The 24,804-nt window shown below is 46.2% G+C and overlaps 2 pseudogenes; both read left to right on the top strand.

Moving 5' to 3' along the window:
* The first annotated feature begins 13,283 nt into the window (after positions 1–13,283).
* LOC123043179 (1-aminocyclopropane-1-carboxylate oxidase homolog 1-like) lies at positions 13,284–15,876 on the top strand (annotated as a pseudogene).
* A 4,396-nt stretch (positions 15,877–20,272) lies between these two features.
* Positions 20,273–24,533, top strand: LOC123038795 (MDIS1-interacting receptor like kinase 2-like; annotated as a pseudogene).
* The last annotated feature ends 271 nt before the right edge of the window (positions 24,534–24,804 follow it).

The following is a 24,804-nucleotide window of genomic DNA, read 5'->3' as shown; positions in this document are numbered from 1 at the left end:
CCCACATAACGTTCATTCTTTTTTACCGGGTCACTCTTATTGCCACGTTATAGCCACACACACCTCAACACTGTACACAACCCGCATTCCTTCTTTACTGGGCATGTCATTGTTAAATTATTGCCACACCTCACTCTATGTTTTATTTATTTCTAAAGAGTTGACCTACCACAATTTGCCTGCCTTGGCCCAACACCGGCCTACCCGGCCACTCTTTTTAGCCGGTCCACGCCCAACGAACCCTAGCGTAGCTTGACCCCCTCCTCCCTCCCTCGTGCCTAAGGGTGAGCATAAAAACCAAGAACCAAAGACCAGAGCTGAAAAACAGGAACCAAAGCGAAAAAACCGAGGACTGAAACTTTGATTGGTCAATCGGTTACCGAACGACAAAAACCGGAATTATTTCGTTGAGATCGGTCGTTGGAATCTGCTGACCGAATTTCCAAATTAACTACAAGGAGCTTTTCCCCACCCTTTTTCTCAGCCACAAATGTAATACCCATACCACCTAGAATAAAAGAACGCAGCTCTCGCAACTGTCGCACGATTTTCTACCTTCCCGATAGTGGAAAATCCCTTCTTTTCTTTTCTTTAAAAATCGACCGGCCCAATTATTTTCTTTGCGGGACATTTTCCAGCAAATCCCAGCCAGCCCAAGGCCCAGCTGGGCCTCCACTTATCCCCGCCAGTAGAGAACCCTAGCCCGATTCTCTTCGCTTTCACACTCGTCTGCCTCCCTCCTTCGATCCCTCGACCTCACCTAGCGCCGCCAGGACAGAAGCAGCACGCGACCGACCCCCTGAACCGGCCGGCCGCTGCCGCCGGCGAGGTCCTCCACCGCAGCCACCCGCATCTCGTGCACGTTCTCCTCCTCCCTCTGCGCCCCATCGTCCCACTCTCACCCTTTCTCTGTTCTTCCCTGCTGCAGCGCTGAAGGAAGCCATGGCCGCCTCCTTTCAGTTCGCGCCGCCGCTGTCGGTTGCCCTCGCCGATGCATTCCCGGTTGCCCCGTCACTGGCATCCCCCATCTCCGACGCTCCCCTCTACTAGTCTTCTTGCTGCCCCCTGCAAGATTGCGCCGTCATGGTCCGTGGCGTCGACTCCGGCGAACTCCTCGCCCCCGGATGACTCTCCATTTTCTCCTCCATCTCCGTGCGTGCCTCCTGTCTCGCTGCCGCTGTCTGATGCGACGCCCGAGCGCATCAAAAAGGATTGCGGGCTGAATATTTTAAAATGCAGCGTGTGCTTTATAAAAACGAATCATTTTTTGGATTACAGCCACTTAAAAAAGGGAGTGCGGACTGATTAATAAAAACTATAGGGGCTTTTATGCAAAAGCGCTGCGACGGTGAACCCGGAGACCCAATCCATGCTTTATTATTAGGGAGAGACTAGCAAAAAGACCCATTGATTTCAACATGACACCTCACCCTTGTCGCCCCTTCTCATTTTTGCCTCATTGTTCAGCTAATCTCACTTTTTTCATGGGAGGTGTTCACCTAATCACAACACACAGATACATGGTGAGTCCCAATGCAGCCTAACACATAGGACGCAACCATCTACCTTTCCCGACCCCCGTGTCCCTCTCCGAGGCGGCACGGGGGGAACCCCAGACCCCGCCGCCGGCCACCCCCCTCCCTCCCCTTCCCCTCGCCGCCACCGTGGGCCGCTGCCGGGCGAAGCCCGTGCAGTGCCGGTGGCGGCGGGGTCTCTCCCGGGCGCGGCCCCATCCCCTCTAGCGGCGGCGTGGAGCTCCACCGAAGGGGCTCTTGGCGGCTTGGTGCGGTGAACCTCCGGCGGCGGCTCGGCGCGTTGGCTGCGGTGGTGGGGCGTGCTTCGTCCGGTGGTGTGACCTGCGGTAGCGGCGGCCCGGGGTCCCTGCCCTGTTCCGGTCCAGTCCGATCTGGATCTGGTTCTGGGCGGTAGGATCTCGGCCATGGCTGCCGGCAGGCGTGGTGGCGCCGGTCCTCGGCGGCTGCTGGGCACCGTGATGGTGCTGGCGGTTGTGCTGGTGGCTCGGTGTGGTGGATGGGGCTCCGAGGCGGCGGCCTCGGACCGAGCTCCCGGTGTGGCCTGGGCGTGGACGACGGGCATGGACGGCGTACGTGCGCACGGAGGCTCTGGATGTGTGCGTGGGGCGCGAATCGACTGCCGGGCGCGACGGCGCCTGGCGCATGTCGGGCGCAGCGACTGACTGAACGGGCGCAGCCTGGCTGGTTTCTCCGGGGCGCGAGGTGTGCTGCGGGTGAACAGCCTGCTCCTGCTCAGCTGCTTCGCTCGAGTGGCTCTCATCTAGGTGCTGCTCCTGGCGATGCGGCGTTGGTTGCTGCGGTGGTGGTGGCTACGGTGGTGCTGCGGTGGTGGACGGCGGCTTCGGCCAGGGGGTGGTGCGTGTCTGGTCACGGTGGATCGTGGGATCCCGTGGTCAGAATGAGGTCGGCCTCAGCAGGTGGTGGCCGATGGGCGGCGGTCGGTGGTGGAAGGTGGTTGGCGCATCTCCGGGAGAAATCTTTGCTCCGGCCTTCTTCGGAGCCGGCGACGGCGGCACCCGATCTTTCTTGGACGCGTCGTCGTGGAGGTGTGCTCCTTCTCCCCACGGCTTTGGCTCGGGAGGGAAACTTCAGATCCGTTGGGTCGGGCGATGGAGGCATCTTCTCCTTCTTGGGGGCATCGTCTCGGAGCCGGCTACGACCGGAAGACTGGTGGATTGCGGCATCTTCGCCGTGGATGGCGGCATCTTCGCTGCATGGTTTGCTGAGGCGGGGCACTGGTTTCTGTCTGGCAACGATGATGTCGTCGAGAGGAGCTCGGGTCGCGGCGTGGACTTCGGTAGCCGGTTCTTCCCGACGTGTCCGAGGTGCTCTTCTGTGGGCACGGTCGGCGCAAGCCCTGCATATTTCCTTGGTGAGGCACGTCGTCAAAGTCGGAGCTGTCGGTTGCTTGCACGTGTGGCCTTCTGGTGGCATGTGTCGTCGTGGCTTCTATGCAGCTGTTTGCGGGTTGGCTTCGAGGTTGGAGCTGTATGGTGAAGTCGGAGTCGCCCGTTCGAGGCAGCTGGTGATGACGATGACGCTTGCGACTTCTCGGTGAATGCCTTTCTTCTTTGCAGCTTTGTGTCCCATGTCGGTGGCCAGGTTGGTCGGTGGTGCCCATATCATATGGGTTGAGTTGTATCGGTTTTAGCCCGGTTTTCCGCCAATTAACTGGGCAATTCTCTTCTTCTTAATCAATGAAAATGACAAATCTTTTGCCTCGTTCCAATGCGATGAACTCAACTGTCATTGAACCATTCCAGCAGGATAATGTTTAAATTTCAATTTGTGCACCTGCACAGGCTAGGATAAAAGTACCATCTACGTTCCATACTTCTTTTCATGGTTTTGATTCAAATTTGACCAAAAACCATGACAAGAATTATGGAACAGAGGGAGTAGAATATTTTTTGTGTAATTCATAGGTATGATATTTTTCTGAAAAAACAAACTAAGCAGCAGAACCAATTTTAGTATAATCTAGTGATAGTTTATTTTTTCTGATTACTCATGTGAAGAAGATTTTTAGTTACTCTCATGTCGGTGTGGCTATGTTAAAGCATGATGTTTCTGCACATATGTCACACCAACTTTATGTTGCCGTTGTTGCTTTTTTTTCACAATTAAGATAAATAACATCTTATAAAAAATATGGCAAACCTATGTCTTTCTAAGAAATATGTGAGGTATATTTATGCTGAGATTACAAATTATGCACATCGTTCTACAATATTTTATTGTAGTCGATTATAATAAACATTGCAGCTGCCTATCAATACATTTCTCATTTTCTGAATGTAATTATATGTAGCTAAATATTCATCAGAATGCAAAGTTAGAACAAATATATTTATACGTGAAGTGTATCTTTTCACTCAAAGTTATTGTAATCAGAAGATCGATTGATGTCACTGAAATAAATTCGCATGGGATTAAATAAATTTCAAAATAAGAATTTTTTTTGGGGAAAATGTTATTGACTTGCAAATAAGATAGGATCCATGTATGAGAACAAAGTATGGAATTTGATTGACTTGCTCGATGATCAGCAAGCCATGTTAAATAAATGGATCTTCAAGAGAAAGACGGACACTGATATTAGTGTTACTATCTACAAAGCTCGACTTGTCACAAAAAGTTTTTCGACAAGTTCAAGGTGTTGACTACAATGAGATTTTCTCAACTGTAGCGATGCTTAAGTCTGTCCGAATTATGTTAGCAATTGCCACATTTTATGAAATCTGGCAAATGGATGTCAAAACTACATTCTTTAATGGATTTATTAAAGAAGAGTTGTATATGATGCAACCAGAAGGTTTTGTCAATCCTAAAGGTGCTAACAAATTGTGCAAGCTCCAGCGATCCATCTATGGACTGGTGCAAGCATCTCGGAGTTGGAATGTACGCTTTGATAAGTTTATCAAAGCATATAGTTTTATACGGACTTGCAGTGAAGCCTGTGTTCACAATAAAGTGAGTGGGAGCACTACAACCTTTCTGATAAGTATATGTGAGTGACATATTATTGATCAGAAATGATGTAAAAAAATTCTGGAAAGCATAAAGAAGTGTTTGAAAGGAGTTCTTTAAAAGAAAGACCTCAGTAAAGCTACTTACATATTGAGCATCAAGATCTATTGACATAGATCAAGACGCTTGATAAGTTTTTTCAATAAGTACATACCTTGTCAATATTTTGAAGTAGTTCAAAATGGAACAGTCAAAGAAAAGTTCTTGCCTGTGTTGCAAAGGTGTGAAATTGAGTAAGACTCAAATACCGACCACGGCAGAAAATAGAAAAGAGAATGAAAGTCATTCCCTATGCCTCAGTCATAGGTTCTATAAAATATGTTGTTCTATGTACCAGACCTATTGTATAGCTTGCTCTGAATTTGGCAAGGGAGTACAATAGTGATCTAGGAGTAGATAACTGGACATTGGTCTAGAACATCCTTAGTGAGGACTAGGGAAATATTTCTCGATTATGGAGGTGATAAAAGAGCCCGTCATAAAGAGTTACATCGATGCAAGCTTTTTACACCGATCCAGGTGACTCTAAGTCTCAATCTGGATACATATTGAAAGAGGGAGCAATTAGCTAGAGTAGCTCCGTGGAGAGCATTGTAGACATAGAATATTTGCAAAATACATACGGCTCTGAATATGACAGACCCGTTGACTAAGCTTCTCTCACGAGCAAAACATGATCATACGTTAGTACTCTTTGGGTGTTAATCACATAGCGATGTGAACTAGATCATTGACTCTGGTAAACCTTTTGGGTGTTGGTCACATGACGATGTGAACTATGGGTGTTAATCACATACATATGTGAATATTGGTGTTGAATCACATGATGATGCGAACTAGATTATTGACTCTAGTGCAAGTGGGAGACTGAAGGAAATATGCCCTAGAGGCAATAATAAAGTTATTATTTATTTCGTTATATCATGATAAATGTTTATTATTCATGCTAGAATTGTATTAACTGGAAACATAATACATGTGTGAATACATAGACAAACATAGTGTCACTAGTATGCCTCTACTTGACTAGCTCGTTGAATCAAAGATGGTTAAGTTTCCTAGCCATATACATGAGTTGTCATTTGATTAACGGGATCACATCATTAGGAGAATGATGTGATTGACTTGACCCATTCCGTTAGCTTAGCACTCGATCGTTTAGTATGTTGCTATTGCTTTCTTCATGACTTATACATGTTCCTATGACTATGAGATTATGCAACTCCCGTTTACGGGAGGAACACTTTGTGTGCTACCAAACGTCACAACGTAACTGGGTGATTATAAAGATGCTCTACAGGTGTCTCCAAAGGTACATGTTGGGTGGGCGTATTTCGAGATTAGGATTTGTCACTCCGATTGTTGGAGAGGTATCTCTGGGCCCTCTCGGTAATGCACATCACTTAAGCCTTGCAAACAATACAACTAATGAGTTAGTTGCGAGATGATGTATTACGGAATGAGTAAAGAGACTTGCCGGTAACGAGATTGAACTAGGTATTGAGATACCGACGATCGAATCTCGGGCAAGTAACATACTGATGATAAAGGGAACAACGTATGTTGTTATGCGGTCTGACCGATAAAGATCTTCGTAGAATATGTAGGAGCCAATATGAGCATCCAAGTTCCGCTATTGGTTATTGACCGGAGACATGTCTCGGTCATGTCTACATTGTTCTCGAACACGTAGGGTCCGCACACTTAAGGTTTCGATGACAGTTATATTATGAGTTTATGATTTTTGATGTACCGAAGGAGTTCGGAGTCCCGGATGAGATCGGGGACATGACGAGGAGTCTCGAAATGGTCGAGACATAAAGATTGATATATTGGACGACTATATTCGGACATCGGAAAGGTTCCGAGTGGTTTGGGTATTTTTCGGAGTACCGGGGAGTTATGGGAATACGGGGGAAGAAGTATATGGGCCTTATTGGGCTTTAGGGGAGAGGGAGAGGCAGGCCGCCGCCCCCCCATTGACTAGTCCGAATTGGACTAGGGGGAGGGGCGGCGCCCCCTCCTTCCTTCTCTTCCCTCTTCCCCTTCCTTGTCTCCTACTCCTACTACTTGGAAGGACTCCTAGTTGGACTAGCAAAGGGGGAATCCTACTCCCGGTGGGAGTAGGACTCCCCTAGGGCGCGCCATAGAGAGGGCCGACCCTCCCCCTCCTCCACTCCTTTATATACGGGGGCAGGGGGACACCCCATAGACACACAATTTGATCTTCGTGATCGTTCTCTTAGCCGTGTGCGGTGCCCCCCTCCACCATAATCCTCGATAATATTGTAGCGGTGCTTAGGCGAAGCCCTGCGACGGTAGAACATCAAGATCGTCACCACGCCATCGTGCTGACGGAACTCATCCCGGACACTTTGCTGGATCGGAGTCCGGGGATCGTCATCGAGCTGAACGTGTGCTAGAACTCGGAGGTGTCATAGTTTCGGTGCTTGATCGGTCGGGCCGTGAAGACGTACGACTACATCAACCGCGTTGTCATAACGCTTCCGCTGTCGGTCTACGAGGGTATGTAGACAACACTCTCCCCTCTCGTTGCTATGCATCACCATGATCTTGCGTGTGCGTAGGAAATTTTTTGAAATTACTACGTTACCCAACAGTTGGCTGCTCCGAGAGAACTTGACACTTGTCATTTGAGAGCAACCCATCCTCCGAGGACTTTGAGCGAAAATCATCGAGTGAGGAAAAACCAAAAACCAAACCCCTACAAACCCAAAGTGATTGAGCATCACTGAAGAGATTGATCCTGCGTGGATCCGACGCTTGTTACCTTTGAAGACTGTGCTTCTTTCAGACGGTTAGGCGTCATGGTCTAGAGCATCCAAGAGAAATTGTGGATCACCGAGTGACCGAGTCTGTGAAGGTTTGGAAGTCGCCTGAAGACTTACCACGAGTGATTGGATGAGGTCTATGTGACCTTAATTCAAGGAGAATACGGTGAGAACTTGGTGTCCTGAGCTGCGTGCTCAACGACTGGGTGTCCGGGACTGTGTGTCATCGAGTTTAAATACTCAGCCGCTCCAACCAGACGTACAACTGAGACAGCAGTTGGAACTGGTCTACCAAATCATTGTCTTCACCAACCTTACTGGTTCTATTTCCTCAACTCTTTCATTTCCTCATTACTGTGTTGAGTGTTTGTTCATATCTATGTTTGAAGACTTTGACTGAAGACTTTCTCAATTTTCTCAGTTCAATTTCTTCAGTCTGTTTATCTTCATCTTGTGTTTTCCTGTGATCACGCTTTCTGTACTCTGGGATTGTCTTCATTTTATCATGATGACCATGCCTGTATTCTGTTATGCTTACTTCTGAGTACTTATTCCGCTGCAAGTAGTTCTTCGCTTAGGAATTTCCTCACCAGCAAATTCCTCAGTGAAGAATTCATAAAAATCGCCTATTCACCCCCCTCTAGTCGATATAACGCACTTTCAGGTATGATTGGCATATACCGAAGAACATTAATTAACGGGGATTTTGGTCTGCGTCTTCTCACCCATACCGTTGTCTACCACAACATACCTGGATGACTTGCAAATGGGAAAATAGTTCAAGTCCGCATACTTAAGCCTAAATAAGGCACATCCTTTCTCACAGACATGTATCTTCTCATAGGGCATCTTAAGAGCACGGAGGATTTTGTCTGACATGTACAGGTTTATAGGTAGTACATGGCCTTTGGGTAGAAAACATCCAAATACTGTCATCATTGCGTCGTAGCATTCTCTGCCCAAGTTAAATTGAGCCTTCAGAACCATTATTTGTGAGATGGCATCCAGCTGACAAAGCTCAATGTGCTCGTGGAGAGGACGTTTTGAAGACTCCAACATTTCATTGAAGGCCTTTGCAGATTCCTCCATCTCATCGTCCGAGTCCCGAGCATCATCAAAGTCTTGCACCATGTCTTGCATCCCGGTACCATGCTTGTCGGTGCGACGAAGAAGCACCTCAGCTCTGGCACGTTGGGCAGACTCGCCATGAAATGTCCACACCGTATAATCTGGCGTAAAACCCCTCTTCTGTAGGTTTTTGCCCATTTCATCCTCTGTCCTCTTGTGCCAATTGTTGCACCCGGCACAGGGGCACCATGTTGTCCCATGGCCATTTGCAAATGCGGCTCTCAGAAAACCCTTGGTTTTTGTTAACCATTCAATGGTCATGTCTTTCTAACTAGTGTGACCGGTGTACATCCACGCACGATCACTCATCTTGCCTAGATCGTGGATACATAAGAAATATATATAAATCAGCATGTATATATTCATCAGTTAATGGAGTTTGTCACTTTTATTACGTCCATGCAACCTAGACGCTAATAGGTAAAGATAGGTCATAATCCCACCCGAGTATGCATAGATTGGGTTCGTTTTCCCACGCTCTGCTCCAGATCCGACCCAAAATTTCGGCAGCACCTCCCCGCTGTTCTCCTGATACACGTCTTGGCAATAAGCGGAGAGGATGTGTACCCGGAGAACAACAGGGAGACACTGACGAAATTCTGCATCGGATCCGGAGCAGAGCATATGGGAAAACGAACCCAATCTACACATACTCGGGCTGTCCATGGATAATGTTGGACAATTCGAAAGAATAACGGTTATAAATATGCAAATGCATGCATATTTATAGATGTAACCCTTTTGAACGGGAGACGCATAGTGGTCACGCATACTGATGATTGAAGACACCTATAGGTAGCAAGTTCCATCGGCATGAAGACCGGAACAGAGCAAATGAAGGGGGGAGGAGGAGATGTCATTTGTACTCACTCACGAACGCAGGGGCGGAGCTCGTCAAACACTAGACCCTCGCAACGACAAAAAAACTGCACATTTAAATTGAAAGATGAGTAACACAACAATTTTGTTTTGTCCGTCAACCTAACTAAATATTTACAACAGGACGAGCGGGTTAGGGGGTTCATCAGCGTCAATGGAACCCTAAATTGGCTATCAGCGATCCACGACCCTCTTCTTTTTTTTCCTTTTTTCTCTTCTTCTACTTATTCTTCTTCTTTTCAATTTTTTTCTTCTTCTAATTATCTAAACCTAAACCTACCACTAACCTAATACTACCACTGCTATTTTGAACATCTAGCGAGCTCGATGTGATGACTACTCGATAGTTCAGTGTGCCATGCTTTACGGCTTAAAATCGGGACTTAAAGACGTTTTAAACGTCATGGACCATATGAGATGTTCCAAGAGTTGAAGTTAATATTTCAAGCAAATGCCCGGGTTGAGAGATATGATGTCTCCAACAAATTCTATAGCTGCAAGATGGAAGAGAATAGTTCTGTTAGTTAATACATACTAAAATGTATGGGTATCATAATCACTTGACTCAGCTGGGAGTTAATTTTCCAGATGATAGTGTTATTGACAGAGTTCTTCAATCACTACCACCAAGCTATAAAGGCTTCGTGATGAACTATAATATGCAAGGGATGGACAAAGCAATTCCCGAGCTCTTCGCAATGCTCAAGGCTGCGAAGGTAGAAATCAAGAAGGAGCATCAAGTGATGGTTAACAAGACCGCTAGTTTCAAGAAAAAGGGCAAGGGAAAGAAGGGGAAGTAAGGAGAAAAACCTGACTTTTTAGAGCTACTATGGTCTGGCGGGGGGGGGGGGGTGATGATAAGAAATACCACTTGATAAATTGAAAAGCCTGATGTGAACCTAGAGATCAAGGTGGTATTGGGATTTTAAATTTGGATATTATGAATCAGAATTTGTTGGCAAAATGAATCTAGAAACTAGAGACTGTAGAGGGATTGTGGCAGTCTGTTATTTTTTTTTTTTTAAATATGTGTCGGATGGGTGTTTGTCTATAGCTAGGCCCAAAGTTGGAGATTCTCAGTTTTGGACTAGCATTTTAAATGTTAAAGATTTTTTTACCAGTTCTGCAAAAAAAGGGGATGTCAGAATACCAGATTTTAGGAAGAATGGTGGGTAGATGGGAAACCACTGAAATTTGCTTACCCCAGGTTTACTTGCTTAGTTTAGATCATAATATGATTGTTGTTGAGGATATTCGGCAAGGATGGGGTGGATTTAGATTTAGAAGAACCCTTTATGCAGAATCATTGGATTTGAGGAATAGCTTGAAGTTAAGATGTGAGGAAATTGAGATGGGAATAGGTGCTGATATGGTCAAGATGCTGACAGCCGGTAGAAATTTACAGTTAAATCCTTTTATAGAAAATGGTTGAGTCTGACTGTAACCTTCCCTAGAAATTTTTGTGGTAAGTTAAAGTCCCTGCTAAAATAAAGGTATTTTTATGGCTTATATCTAAGAATAGTATTCTCACTGCGGATATTCTGCTTAGGAGAGGGTGGATTGGGAATAAAATGTGTGTGTTTTGTGGAAGAGATGAGAGCATTGATCATATATTTTTCCCATTGCTCGGCAGAAGGTTTAATTTGGAATCTTATGAAATGTGCATTCAGTCTGCATTATACCCCACCAATTCGCATGAATGTTTTGGGAACTGGATAAAAAGTTCCCAAAAATGATAAGAGATGGTTCTGGTAGGAGTCTCTAATTTTTGGGGCTATTTGGAATTGCATAAATGATATTATTTTAAAACAAAAATTATCAATGATCCTTTGGTCCTGATTAAACTAATTGATACTACATGTTTGATTGGTCTACCTTGCAGATAAAGGAGGAAAACCCAAGGCTTCTGACGATGGGGGCATGTCTGCTTGAACAGGTAGCAAGTGAAGTGTTCGAACTTTTGCCTTTACTCTGTTAGAAATGTGTGACCAGTTCTCCCGTGGGTGTATAACTAAATGGATTCTTGGATGTGGATTTGCTATCTATGTTGGTCGTGGCTGGCTTTACTTGATGTCGGGATTGCTTGTTATTTTGGTTCGCTGCTTGTATCGGTGGCGATCAGAGCTGTGATGCTTTGAATACTACTGGTAGTGTGTAATAGGGCTCAAGCCATATGGTTTCTTTGATAGAAATCAGAGGGGCTGGCCCCTCTTTTATTCAAAAAGTAAGTTCATGTAGCATGATTGTACTTTGTGACACTTGCTTCCATAGGTTGCATTGTTTATTGGGGACGTACGTCTACAAACCACACGTTTAGGTAATGCATTCAGGATTGACCAGCAATCGCATGAGCTTATTTCTTTTCTCCAATAAAAATAGGGAAAAAAGTATATGCAAATTATTGGAAAAATATTCACTCATTACTAGTAGAGCTTATTTCCTGGCTTAAGTAAAAATAGAAAAGGGGGAAGTATATGAAAAGCTATACAAATTTAGATCTTTTATATATAATTTTTATGTTTTTTTATTTTTGCTCTACTTACTTTTTCAAACAAAAAAATGAGAGAACCAAGGTACTATTTAGTTTGCTTCATTTTTGTTGATTATTTCTCAATGTATATTTTGTCCATTTTAACTACCAAAAAAATGACCGCTTTGTAGAGCCTAGACCAGGCGTTAGGATTTATGATAATATTTTTATATATTTTCTAGTCGGTGGGTGCATTTTTAGGGAGTGCACGGTGGGGGAACTCCACCTAGGTTTTATTTTAAGCTTACGCTTTATAATTTTCATAGCGGTCCAAGCCCCGGGGGAAGAAGGAGGAGCAAACCATATGTAACTTGATGGTTGTTCCCAAAAATTCATGAATTTTGAAATATTTTAGTGTTTTGTCATTCTATTGTTCTTTCCTGTTTTCGTGGGGTTGTCAATATCATTCGACTGACACATCTCCATGATAATGTTTCAAGGGGGCAAATTTCTTAGGTTCCCAAAGTTGAGTGCGTCTTTTGTTCAGTTTTAAAGTTTACAGGACCAAAACTAGATAAGAAGTGTCGACGTTGAGTGTGTGATTTGCAGGATCGGAAATGGTATATTTGTTTTTGGTGATTTTATAACATCATTATCGGAAAATCAACAGTCAAAATTTAAACTTTGGTGAGGGCTTCTTTGATACAAAAGGCTTTTTCTAGGAATTTTCGAGGATTGGAATCCTTATGATTTTTTCCTAAGAATTCTTTATTTTTCCTATGATGCAATCAAACAACCAAAAAATTCGTACGATTGAGATGGCCATGACAGACACTTTAATCCTATCTTTTTCTTATTCCCGTGTTTTAGAATTCTGCAAACCAAAGAGGCCGTCGAAGTAGACAGCGAAGTACAGCAGAGAGAAACGTAGAGGAAGCAGAGCAGAGCTTTTTATATAATACTATATCCTCAAATTGACACATCCGGCGACATGGGGGGCCAGGTTTGGGGCATCCGGCGACATGGGGGTCGGGGTTGGGGCTGCCGGCGACCTGGGGTCGGGGTTGGGGCTGCCGGCGTTCTGGCCATCGCGTACTGCAGTGGGAGTCCATCGGCGGCGGAAGTGGATCCTCTAACATCCTGAAGGAATGTCACGAAGCTACAGTGACGTGTATGTAAAACGAAGAAGGGATGTCACGAGCTACAGTGAAATACTGTAGCAATCACTGTGTGGATTTACTGTAACATGTACAAAAAAATAAAAAATAATTTTATTACATCATAATTGTGTTTGTATGTAATTTTTGTAAATGTATACAATAAATTTGTAATTTACAAATTAATTATAATTATTATAGGCTTAACCATATAGATGTGAAGAAGGGATGTCACGGTTACTGTAGCTCACGTGACATCCCTTGACGACTCATTCCACCAAACCACCGCTCCCACCTACAGCCTGATCCTCAATGCAAGGTCAATATTCAAAGTTTGGAACTTTGGCGAAGTAGAACACCGGAGATATATTGCAGAGGAAGGAAGAGCGGAGCATAGAGGATACCTCGACGGCGCCGGCCATGGCATCCGCCTACGACCGCACGGCCGACCTCCGCGCGCTGGACGCCACCTGCTCCGGCGTCCGCGGCCTCGTCGCCTCCGGCGTCACGCGCCTCCCCCGCATCTTCCGCGTTCCCTACGGCGTCCACCGACCACAACCACCTCCACCGCACGCCCCATCCCAAGAAGCGCCGTCCGTCCCCGTGATCGACCTCAGTGGCGCCGACCGCGCGGCCGTGGTCGCGGCCGTCCGCGGGGCCGCGGCGGAGTGGGGGTTCTTCCAGGTGACGGGGCACGGGGTGCCGGAGGCGGCGATGGCCGCGGCGACGGGCGCGGTGCGGGGCTTCCACGAGGCCGGCGGCGGCGAGGGCAGCGACAAGGCCAGGCTCTACTCGCGCGAGCCGGCGAGGGCGGTCAAGTACCACTGCAACTTCGACCTGTACCAGTCGCCGGTGGCCAACTGGCGCGACACGCTCTACCTCCGCATGGCCCCCGACCCGCCCGACGCCGGCGACCTGCCGGACAGCTGCCGGTGAGTGCCTGAACGTAATTCCTCCTAGTACATGGCGATTTTGCAGTAAATTAGCGCCTGAGTGCTGGTGAACTGCCTGATTTACAAGTTGAGCTTGAGTAGATGCTCAGAATTGTTAACGATGCTCAGAATTCACAGATCGACCCTCTGATGTGCAGCTTGTGCCAATAATCAATTGTGTATTTGAGTGTGCTTGAGGTATCTGTAGCAAATCCCCATGGACCAGAGCTGATCCATTCTTCTTTTATCACAAAATATGAGGGGCATATCTAGTGCAACCACGCACAAAATGGGAATAAAAGGAAGCCTTGAAAGTTTTACCTCAACTTCGCAACCACTACTTCAAACTACTCTGTATATGTGCGACTAGATAAATGACTTTCAGTTTGATACCAAATCAACGCGATCACCCGGAAAAAAAATTCAACGCGATGTTCAATTGAATTTTTGACATACATTTCATGTACATGTTTTTTTTCCAAAGAAACATGCGAACTAATTTATACACACAATTCTGTTCTGATAGGCTGATAACAACAGTCGTAAGTAAGGCTCGCCATGTTCCTAAAAGTTATTACCAAATCAACCTAATGTTGATAATATTCATTTTGTCATACTGCTAACCCAACAAATGCCGCAGTTTTGGAATTGATGTGGGAAGGGAACCACCATACTGATGGTAGCATGATTTTCATGGTGGAAACAGGAACCGGTTTTGCATTTTCTGTTAATGCTTGAGAAATGAGTACAGGGGTGTGCTATTTCTAATTGAAATGAAATTACTTGTTGAACAATAGTGGATTAATGAGATTTACTGATTTAATATTGATTATCCATTCTCTGTTTTCTTGATGATAGAGACTATGTGCAGATATATTTTTCTCTTCCCACAATAGATGTCAGTTGCTCTCTTTCTCTGTGTTTTTTTAGGAAGGGCCAATTTACAGTTAGTACTAATAATGGTATGATATAGTTATGGAGGATGTATTGTTAATGTGAGTTCTTCCTTGGTTATTGACAAAAAGACAAGAGATAAATTCTGTAGTCAAATTACTTTCTCTAGGTCCTTCCTTTTGTTGTGAATATTCAGGAAAGGTTACTTAAATCACCTGTTCTAAAAAAGATTCACTCGGCGCTGACATGTTGATTCACAGTGATGCTCTGTTTGAATACGCCGAACAAGTGAAGAATTTGGGGAACACTTTATTCGAGCTACTCTCAGAAGCTCTTGGGCTCAAATCGAGTTACCTGACAGATATAGAGTGCAACCAAGGACAGATCATACTCTGTCACTAGTACCCTCCTTGCCCCCAGCCCGAACTCGCCATCGGGACAAGCAGGCATTCAGACTCCGGCTTCCTCACCATACTTCTCCAAGACGAGATCGGCGGCCTCCAGATCCTCCACGACGACCGGTGGGTAGACGTCACGCCGACACCTGGAGCATTCATCGTGAACATTGGTGATCTCTTACAGGTATCTACATTCTGGTTCACCAGTCCTGAATTATCTGTTCAACACATTGGTGTCATGCTTGATCATTCTAAACTATTGATTTGTTTTGTTAAAAAAATGTGCAGCTGATCTCCAACGACAGGTTCAGGAGCGTGGAGCATAGGGTGGTGGCGAAGAACGCCGCGCCGAGGGTCTCGATCGCGTGCTTCTTCAGCACGCATTTCCACCCTGCCTCTACGAGAATGTACGGTCCGATCAAGGAGCTGGTGTCCGATGAGAACCCGTCGTTGTACAGGGAGACCCTCGTCAGAGATTACATCAAACATTACTACTCCATCGGGTTAGATGCGAAAACTGCTATCTCTGATTTCCGGTTGTGATTGTGATAGTAATGTATGGTTGAGCAGACTTTGTAATGCTAAGAAACTAAGAAAGTGACAGTAAAATGGCAGCACTAGTTTGTGCCAGAATAATATGTACAGCACTAGTTTCATTTCATCCCCTGGTGTATTTTACTGGAACAGAAGTACTTTGTTCCATGGTTTGTGAACATCTTCCCCTTAATTATGATCCGTGTCAGATCATATAAAAACAGAGGTTGGATCTATGCACCTGCGGGCGGGCAGGGCAGGGCAGCGAGCATCCAACTGTTTCCTCTAGAATTCTTGATTGCCATTCATTTTGTTTGAGCTGTTCAGCAACATAGGACTTGCCAAACTGTTCAATCTTCAGTTATCTTTCCTATCTGAAAGAGCTGCTGCTCCATACAAATCAGGAGAGAGCTCTTGCTGGGAAGATGATCCTAATCAGTTAGTTAGGCAATGATTCCAAGAGCACGGCGATTAGGCTGCGGACCGAGCGCTTGCCGGAGACCCACCGGAGGCTGCCCTCCACGGTGCCATTGGCGCCTCTCTTGAGCTTCACCGTGAACTCCATCCTCTGGCGCATTAAGGGCCAGTTCTTTTTGCAGCTTAAAAAATAAGCCACCTCCTCCCCAGCTTTTATCATAAGCCGCCTCTTTTATTCATTCGGACTTTTAAACTGATTATGTGATATTTAATTTAGAAGTCTCAACAAATTTAGTGGCGCATTATTTTTTAACTTGGGGAGAGACAACTTATTTTTCAAGCCGCTCAAAAGAACCAAACCGAAGGCCAGCATGTTGGGCGTGGAGTTGATGTATGCCATGATCATCTCGCCGTCGGCGTGCATCATGCGCGACACGGCAATGCTGAGTTTGTTCACGGGTGTGGTCGTGCCGCCGCGCTTCGGGGCAGACCAGCTGATCATGCCCATGCCGCCCGCCTTCTGGATCATCTCCGAGAGCATGATGGGGTCCTCCTTGCGCTGGCACGCCATGATCTTGCCCCGCGAAAGTCGGCGGCGTTGAGCACGCCGTGGGTGAACATGCCCGCGATGAAGACGAGCGGCATGTCCCTTACCCCATCACAATCAATACAATCAAAGCAAGACATAGGATATTATCTCTTTAAGAGGACCTGGACCTGGGTAAGCTAATGTGTCCTTATTACCATCATTCCAAAACTACCAGCTCGGGACCCTCTACCAGAGATCTGCTGGATTCGGCTCCATCACCGCAAACCTTCTTGATCATGTCCACGAGCATGATGGGGTGTTCCTTGCGCTGGCATGCCATGATCTTGCCGCGGACGTCTACGGCGTTGAGCGCGCCGTCGGCAAACGTTCCTGCGACTAAGACGAGGGGGGAAATGGCTGTCCCTAACACGCTTGTACCACTTGAGGTTCTCGGCATCGAGCACCATCCCATTGCCGAGCTCCACTCTGGAGACGAGGTGGCGGCCCATGGTGTTGGCGGCGACGGGTGAGCACGAGTGAGCTGGCGTTCACGGCGTTGGTGCTGATGAAGAGGCCGGACATGACGGTCGAGAAACTGCCAACGACGACGAGGTGATTGCAGAACGGCTTTCTCGTTTGCAGGTCGTCGCCGAGGGACATGGAGATGAGGTCGACGCCATCCTGGAACACGCCCTTCTCCGTGACGAAGATGACCTCTGTGGCCGACCAGGTGTTGGCGAGGCACACCTCGTAGAATGCCCTGTGGCGCCATGCCCTGGGCCCGAGGTGTGCTTGTGGTGCTCCTGTGGGCCCCTGGAGCACCCGCTGATCAACGTCTTGTTGCACGGTGGCTCACCGGTGAAGTGGCACCCATGTGCTACTTGGTCGATGGTGGCGGCATGTCATCGTCAAGCAATTTCATACCAAAGGGAAGATAAGGGAGTCAGAAGCTACGGCGGGTAATCTCTCAAATACCACGCAAACTCAAATTTATTTTATAATGTCAATTGTAACATACGGTCTATTTTGCACGTATGATTTTCATGAATTGCGAATCTGTTTTGAAAATATATATATATATATATATATATATATATATATATATATATATATATATATGGATACACGTCAAAGTTTCCCCTATTGCAACACACGATACATTAATGGTACGGTGCCTACAAATGATAGTGGACAAGAAAGGAACGATGTTGGAGTAATATTGCTCAAACTTTGTTCGAATTGGATTATTTCTCTTCGCCCGCCAGGAGACCAGGGAGCAGGTTGGTACTCCGTCATCCTTGATAAGAGTACTATTGCTCAAGCTTTGCTAGAATTGTATTATTTCTCTCCTTAACTCTGGGCAACCAGAGTACGCGATAATCCGTGATAGATGCATGTAGAGCTTTAGCAACAGGCACGGTCAACATGACGTCACAGTTTGGGACGAGCGCACTCAAGTTTTGTAGTAGAGATGTAGTACCGGTCATTGCCACCCTTGAAATGAGGAGCACCCTTTCGTTGAATCCAATGCTCACCTTTTCACACGCAGGGTCCATCGCCTTTTTCGTTTTTATTTACTCCCTCCTTCACGGTTTAGAAGGCGCGCTTGGAAATTCATTGGGACCTAGGTGGTTTTCTATTGGTTGTGAGATGGGCTAAAAAATAGCATTCACACTATGCATGCATATAGAAATAGTATATCGGAGTACTAATTAGCTACTAGAAATAAATGCAATGCGCCCTAAACCTTGTCTATTGTGGAAACGCACGTAAATTTAACTGTGCCTTCTAAACTGTGACGGAGGGAGTATAAACTCCCCAAAGCTCACTACTCCCAAGTGATGTTGCCGTGCGCGAAGTAACCGTCGCTTCCATTTCATGCTCACCCACCGCGCGCGACCGCGACCCCTCCTTCCGCCGTGCCGCCCGCCCACCCCACCACCCTCGCCACTGGTTGAGAGCCGGGCGAATGCGGAGTTCCTTGCACCAAAGAATTTCTGGATGAGGGAGATGACAAAGAAGAAGAAGCAGAAGAAGCTGGCGATTTGTGTTGATCCCAGCGATAGTGATGAGGCGGCGATGGCAAGGTTCGCGTGGGAGCATCCGGAGTATCTCCAGGACGAGCGCGAGTTGTTCTGGAAGCGCGAGACCGACAGAAGAAGAAGAGGGTGAAGACGGAGGGCAAGGCCGGACCCTCGGCAGTGATCCCCGTCGAGTCTGACTATGAGGAGGACAATTTCAAGGTTGAGGACTCCGATGGGTATTCGTCGGACGAGGCACTCTGGGAGAGTTAGAGCATCTACAGCCGGACTTGACAAATTCGGCCCCTCAAAGGCCCGCGGACGCGTCAGGGCATACCTGCGGGCGCATCCGGATGGGCTCTCATATTTCCTTCCTTGCATTCACATATTTCAAATCCGGACTCTCAAATTCATGCAAATACATGCATGTCGATCATGCAACGCAATGTCGCACATAAATTGCAATTGTTGGTATGAAGCATCCTCAGAGCAGTTGTGTGCTTGGCCGAGAAAGAGAGTTGGCCGCAGCAATCCCTTGCATGGTCATGTCCACTTCTTCGTTTGAATCCGACGAATCGAAGAACTCATCTTGAATAATTTGGTCAAGCTCCGTCGGTCCATACTCCTCGTCCATTGAAGCATCGGAGTCCATCATTTACCTAACAAAATCACAATAGTTCTGGACGGTCAATGTGTCGAACACATCAAGCGCAAGGCGGAGCCGGAGAGTTGTAGGACGTACCACGGTGGGGTCCGGGCCGGCGACGACGTCCCCCGTGGCAAGGTCGGGAGCGCTCTTCCGGAGCTGGCGGCGGAGAGCCTGGGAACGGTTGCGGAGCAGGCACGGCGGCGGAGCGCGAGACGGACGGCGTGGAGGAGGAAGAAGAGAGGAGATAGCAAAAGGATCCGGCTGGTCTTCGGGGTGGATCTGGTGCAATTTGGGGTGGGGTCGGGCTGTCGGGTCCGACGTGGCGGGCGTGCCCGGGCGCCCCATATCCGTCCCATATTTAGGCTGATGATGGGGGGTGCCGGTCAGCCCAGGCGTTTGAGGGCCGTTTGAAAGGCCCGTCTGGGTCAAAAAATCGTGACCGGGCAGTGACCGGGCGGCCCGCCCGTGCGTATGAGGCGGGTTTGAGAGGTCCCGTTGTAGATGCTCTTAGATGTAGTATTTTATGTTTTATGTCGAACTTTATGTTGTATGCACTATGTTGGAATTGGTTCTTTTTTAATACGTAAAAAACATTTTTTTTGGTGATGTAAATTATATATACAACACATACTTTTACATCTCCAAATGTATAAGGAGATGCTCTAAGACGAGGTGATGTTATTATTTACAAAGAACGTCTAGAAGCAGAATTTACGTGGAGACACACGGTTTTCACGCTAGAACGAGCTAGGCGATATATTTCACTTAAATTAGGACTCTTTCCAGTCGTACGCGGAGACAAATGAACGGTATACCAACCGACCTGGGAGTTACCACCAACTTAGCATATATATATAGATGAACACATGACCAAGAGCCAAGATCCAACCACAGCTAGCGATTAGTGATGAAGGCTTCCCATTGCCTGCCCTTCATCCCACTCTGTCTCCTACTAGCCACGTTAGCCCCAGCCAAGGCAGTGCGAGTGCCATCCCTGCAAGAACAAGCAGGAGCGCTCCTTGCCTGGAAAGCCACGCTCCAAAGCCACCCACCCCAGCTGAGATCCTGGGGAAGGGGACACCACCACAGTACATGGCCGTGCAGCTGGCACGGCATCACATGCGGCAAGGACGGAGCGACGCACCATGAGGTGATCGCCGAGATCTCTCTGCCGGGGCTGCGGCTGAGGGGGGAGCTCGGCGCCCTCAACTTCACGGCGCTGGCGACCCTGACGAGCATCCAGCTCTCGCACAACAGGCTCACCGGGAGGATCCCGCCGAGCATCGCGTCACTCGGAGAGCTCCGGTTCCTGCTTCTTCGGCGCAATCAGATAAGGGGCCCTTTACCACCTGCTCTTGCATCCTTGAGAAACCTACGCTGCTTAATGCTCCAGGAGAATCAACTCTCTGGTGAAATGCCAAGGCAAATAGGGCAACTAGAGGGACTTGTGGTGTTGAACCTGTCTGCCAATCACTTGTCCGGTCCCATCCCCAGTGAACTAGGCTACCTAAAGAAACTGCTCAGGGTAGATATCGCCGACAACAACCTCACAGGCCCCATTCCAAGTAATTTAGGGAATCTCACTAAACTCACTGTCTTGTACCTTTATGGTAACCAATTATCTGGATATCCTCCTCGAGAGCTAGGGTACCTTGTGAATCTAAAGGAGTTGGATCTCTCCCACAACAAGTTGATGGGTTTCATCCCCGGTACCTTTGGAGGCATGATCAACCTCACACTCTTGTCCCTAGCGGATAACCAACTTTCCGGATGCATTCCTCCAGAGCTAGGTAGCTTGTTGAATCTAAAAGAGTTGTACCTTGAAAACAACAAACTTGTTGATTCCATCCCTAGTACCTTCTTGAATTTAACAAACCTCACTGGCTTGTACCTATCGGGTAATCAACTTTCTGGGTCTATACCTCGAGAACTAGGTTACATGGTGAATCTAAAAGAGTTGGTTCTTAGCTCCAACAATTTCAACGGCTCCATACCTAATACCTTTGGGAGTTTGGTTAACCTCACTGAATTGTATCTATGGAATAATACACTCTCCGGGTGTATACCTCAAGAACTAGGTTACCTAGTGAATCTTGAAGAATTGGATCTTAGTTGCAACAAACTAATGTGTACTATTCCCAAAAACTTTGGCAGTTTTAGTAACCTAACTATCATGAACCTTCGTGATAACCATCTCATGGGTTATATCCCCAATATCTTTGGAAATTTGACAAAGCTCGCTACCTTACACCTCGATGATAATCAATTCTCTGGATATGTTCCTCTAGAAATTGGCACCTTATGGAATCTCAAAATTCTAGAACTCGACAATAATAATCTCTCTGGTCCCCTACCACCTGGGTTGTGCTCTGGAGGCAAGCTCATGTATTTAACTGCATCTAATAACAGTCTGGATGGACCACTTCCATCAAGTTTTCTACACTGCAGAAGCCTATTTAGAGTTCGTCTAGAAAGGAATCAAATAGAAGGAGATATTTCTGAGTTGGGAGGTCATCCAAGTCTTGACTATATGGATATGAGCTCGAATAAACTCTTTGGAAAATTATCTTCTCTTTGGGGGGGAAGTCAGAATATTACCATGCTACGCCTCTCAAACAACAACCTGACAGGGGAAATACCCATAAATATGGGGCAGCTAACTCAGCTAGGGATACTTGATCTCTCATCAAACAAGCTTGAAGGAGATATTCCAATTGAACTGGGCAATCTAAAAAACTTGTTCCAGTTGAACCTCGCGGACAATTTGCTCCATGGAAGCATACCACAAGAAATCGGAGCACTATCTAGTCTACAGTTATTCGATTTGTCATCAAATAACCTAAGTGGTTTGGTACATGGGTCAATTGGGAATTGTTTAGAGCTTCGCTCATTGAACCTGAGCGGAAATAACTTTACAGGAAACATCCCTACCGCATTAGGGGTGTTGCACAACTTACAATACATGTTGGATTTGAGTGATAATTCATTTACTGGGGCAATACCAAGCCAACTTAGCGGCCTGATCATGCTAGATACTTTGAATCTTTCACACAATGAACTTAATGGATCCATCCCTCAATCATTTAAGAGTATGGAAAGGTTGATATCCGTTGATGTATCTTACAATGAATTGGAAGGAGTAGTCCCTGAGAGTAAGCTTTTTCAAGGAGCCCCGTTGACGTGGTTCATGCATAATAAGATGCTATGTGGTGTAGTGACCGGACTCCCCCATTGTAGTAGTACAACTGTAAACCAAGGGAAAAGAAAAGGATACAAAACACTTGTACTAGCAGTGGTTCCTGTGCTGATGTCTCTTGTTCTTGTTGTATTTGTATTGATGTTTCAACATGAAAGGAACAAATCCAAGGCAATTGACACGGACAAAGTAACACAAAAAAATGTGTTCTCTATTTGGAGTTTTGATGGGGCAAACGTGTTCAAACAAATTGTTGAAGCAACCAATGATTTTAGTGAGATTCATTGCATAGGAACTGGGGGATATGGATCTGTCTACAAGGCTAGGCTTCCAACATCGGAAATATTTGCGGTGAAGAAGATGTGCGTTATTGAAGATGAGAATTGCATGAAGGGGTCACTCTTCCATCGTGAAATTGAGGCATTGGTACAGATTCGGCATCGGAACATCGTAAAACTATTCGGGTATTGTTCCTCTAGCCAAGGAAAGTTCCTTATATATGAATATATGGAGAGAGGAGACTTGGCAGAAGCACTGAGGGTCGATCGAAGGGCAGTTGAGTTGGACTGGAGAAGGCGGATACATATTGTGCTAGATGTGGTTCACGCTTTGGCCTACATGCACCATGATTGTTGGTCACCAATAGTGCATAGAGATATAACAAGTAAAAACATTTTGCTTGATCAGGAATTTAGAGCTTGCATCTCTGATTTCGGTACGGCTAAAATTCTAAATATTGACGGCAATAATATCACAAGGCTTGCAGGGACAAAGGGTTATCTAGCCCCAGGTAAACAAAAATCAAACCCTTTTTTTTCTTTTCTTTTTGCGGGTAACAAAAAAATGCACTTTATGGGACGGAGGGAGTACTAATTAATATTCAATGATTGCAGAGCTTGCATATACAGAAAATGTGACAGCGAAATGTGACGTATACAGCTTTGGGGTGCTTGTCATGGAGCTCTTTATGGGGTCTCATCCAGGCGAATTGCTCTCATCCTCTCTGAGGCCAGCAAGAATAATACTGTGAGCCTGCAACATCTGCTGGACTCAAGGCTCGAGCTCCCTGATGCTGAAACCGCAGGAGAAATATACCACATGCTCAATGTTGCAGTTCAGTGCCTGGAGCCAAGTCCATCACGGAGACCAACAACGCGACGTGCTAGTGATGAGCTATCTGCTAGCAAAGCATTTGAAGGTCATGTTCATTATCTGCATGCTGGCCTCACCATTCCCACTCACTAGTTCTCGTGGCCGTGGATGATGAATTCGTGCCATATAGTTTCTTCTTTGCTACCTACCTACCTAGTTGAATAAAAGTGTAGTTGGCCTGTATCTAGCAAGAACAGGGCTGTGCTATTTCTAGTTGAAATGAAATTTCTTGTTGAACCTTAGTAAGTTGATGAGCTTTACCGATTTACTATTGGTTATTTATTATTATTCTATGTTTTCTTGATGAGACTATGTGCAAATGTTTTTTCTCTTCCCACAATAGATGATGTCAGTTGCTCTCTTTCTCTGCACTTCTATGGAAGGTGCAATTTACAGTTGGTACTAATGGTATAATTTATACCTATATGGAGGATGTATTGTTAGTGTGAGTTCTTCATTGGTTATTGCTAAATTGTGTAGTCAAATTACTTTCTTTAGGTCCTTCCTAATTTTGTTGTGAACATTCAAGAAATGTTACGTAAATCACCTGTTCTAAAAAAAAATCACATGCCTCTACGGCGGGTTCAGGAGCGTGGAGCATAGGGTGGTGGCGAAGAACGCCGCGCCGAGGGTCTCGATCGCGTGCTTCTTTAGCACGCATTTCCACCCTGCCTCTACGAGAATGTACGGTCCGATCAAGGAGCTGCTGTCCGATGAGAACCCGCCGTTGTATAGGGAGACCCTCGTCAGAGATTACATCAAACATTACTACTCGATTGGGCTAGATGCGAAAACTGCTATCTCTGATTTCCGGTTGTGAATTGTGAAGGAGAGTTTGTGTCCTAATAGCATACTATAGACTATATCAGATTATCAATGTACCTGTGGAACATGGATACTTGAGCAGTTTGTAATGTTACAAAAATGACAGTAAAATGGCAGTACAAGTGCCATTATATTGTACAGTATATACATTTGGCTTGAGCAGTTGAGGTATTGAGCAACATAGGGGTTGCCAAGCTGTTCAATCTTCAGTCATCTTCCATGGCATCGTCAATTAAGCCCTATCTGACAGAGCTGCTTCTCCCTAC

The sequence above is a fragment of the Triticum aestivum genome, chromosome 2B (assembly GCF_018294505.1).
Source record: "Triticum aestivum cultivar Chinese Spring chromosome 2B, IWGSC CS RefSeq v2.1, whole genome shotgun sequence".
Classification (NCBI taxonomy): domain Eukaryota; kingdom Viridiplantae; phylum Streptophyta; class Magnoliopsida; order Poales; family Poaceae; genus Triticum; species Triticum aestivum.
This window is presented reverse-complemented; position numbering and strand designations above follow the sequence as displayed.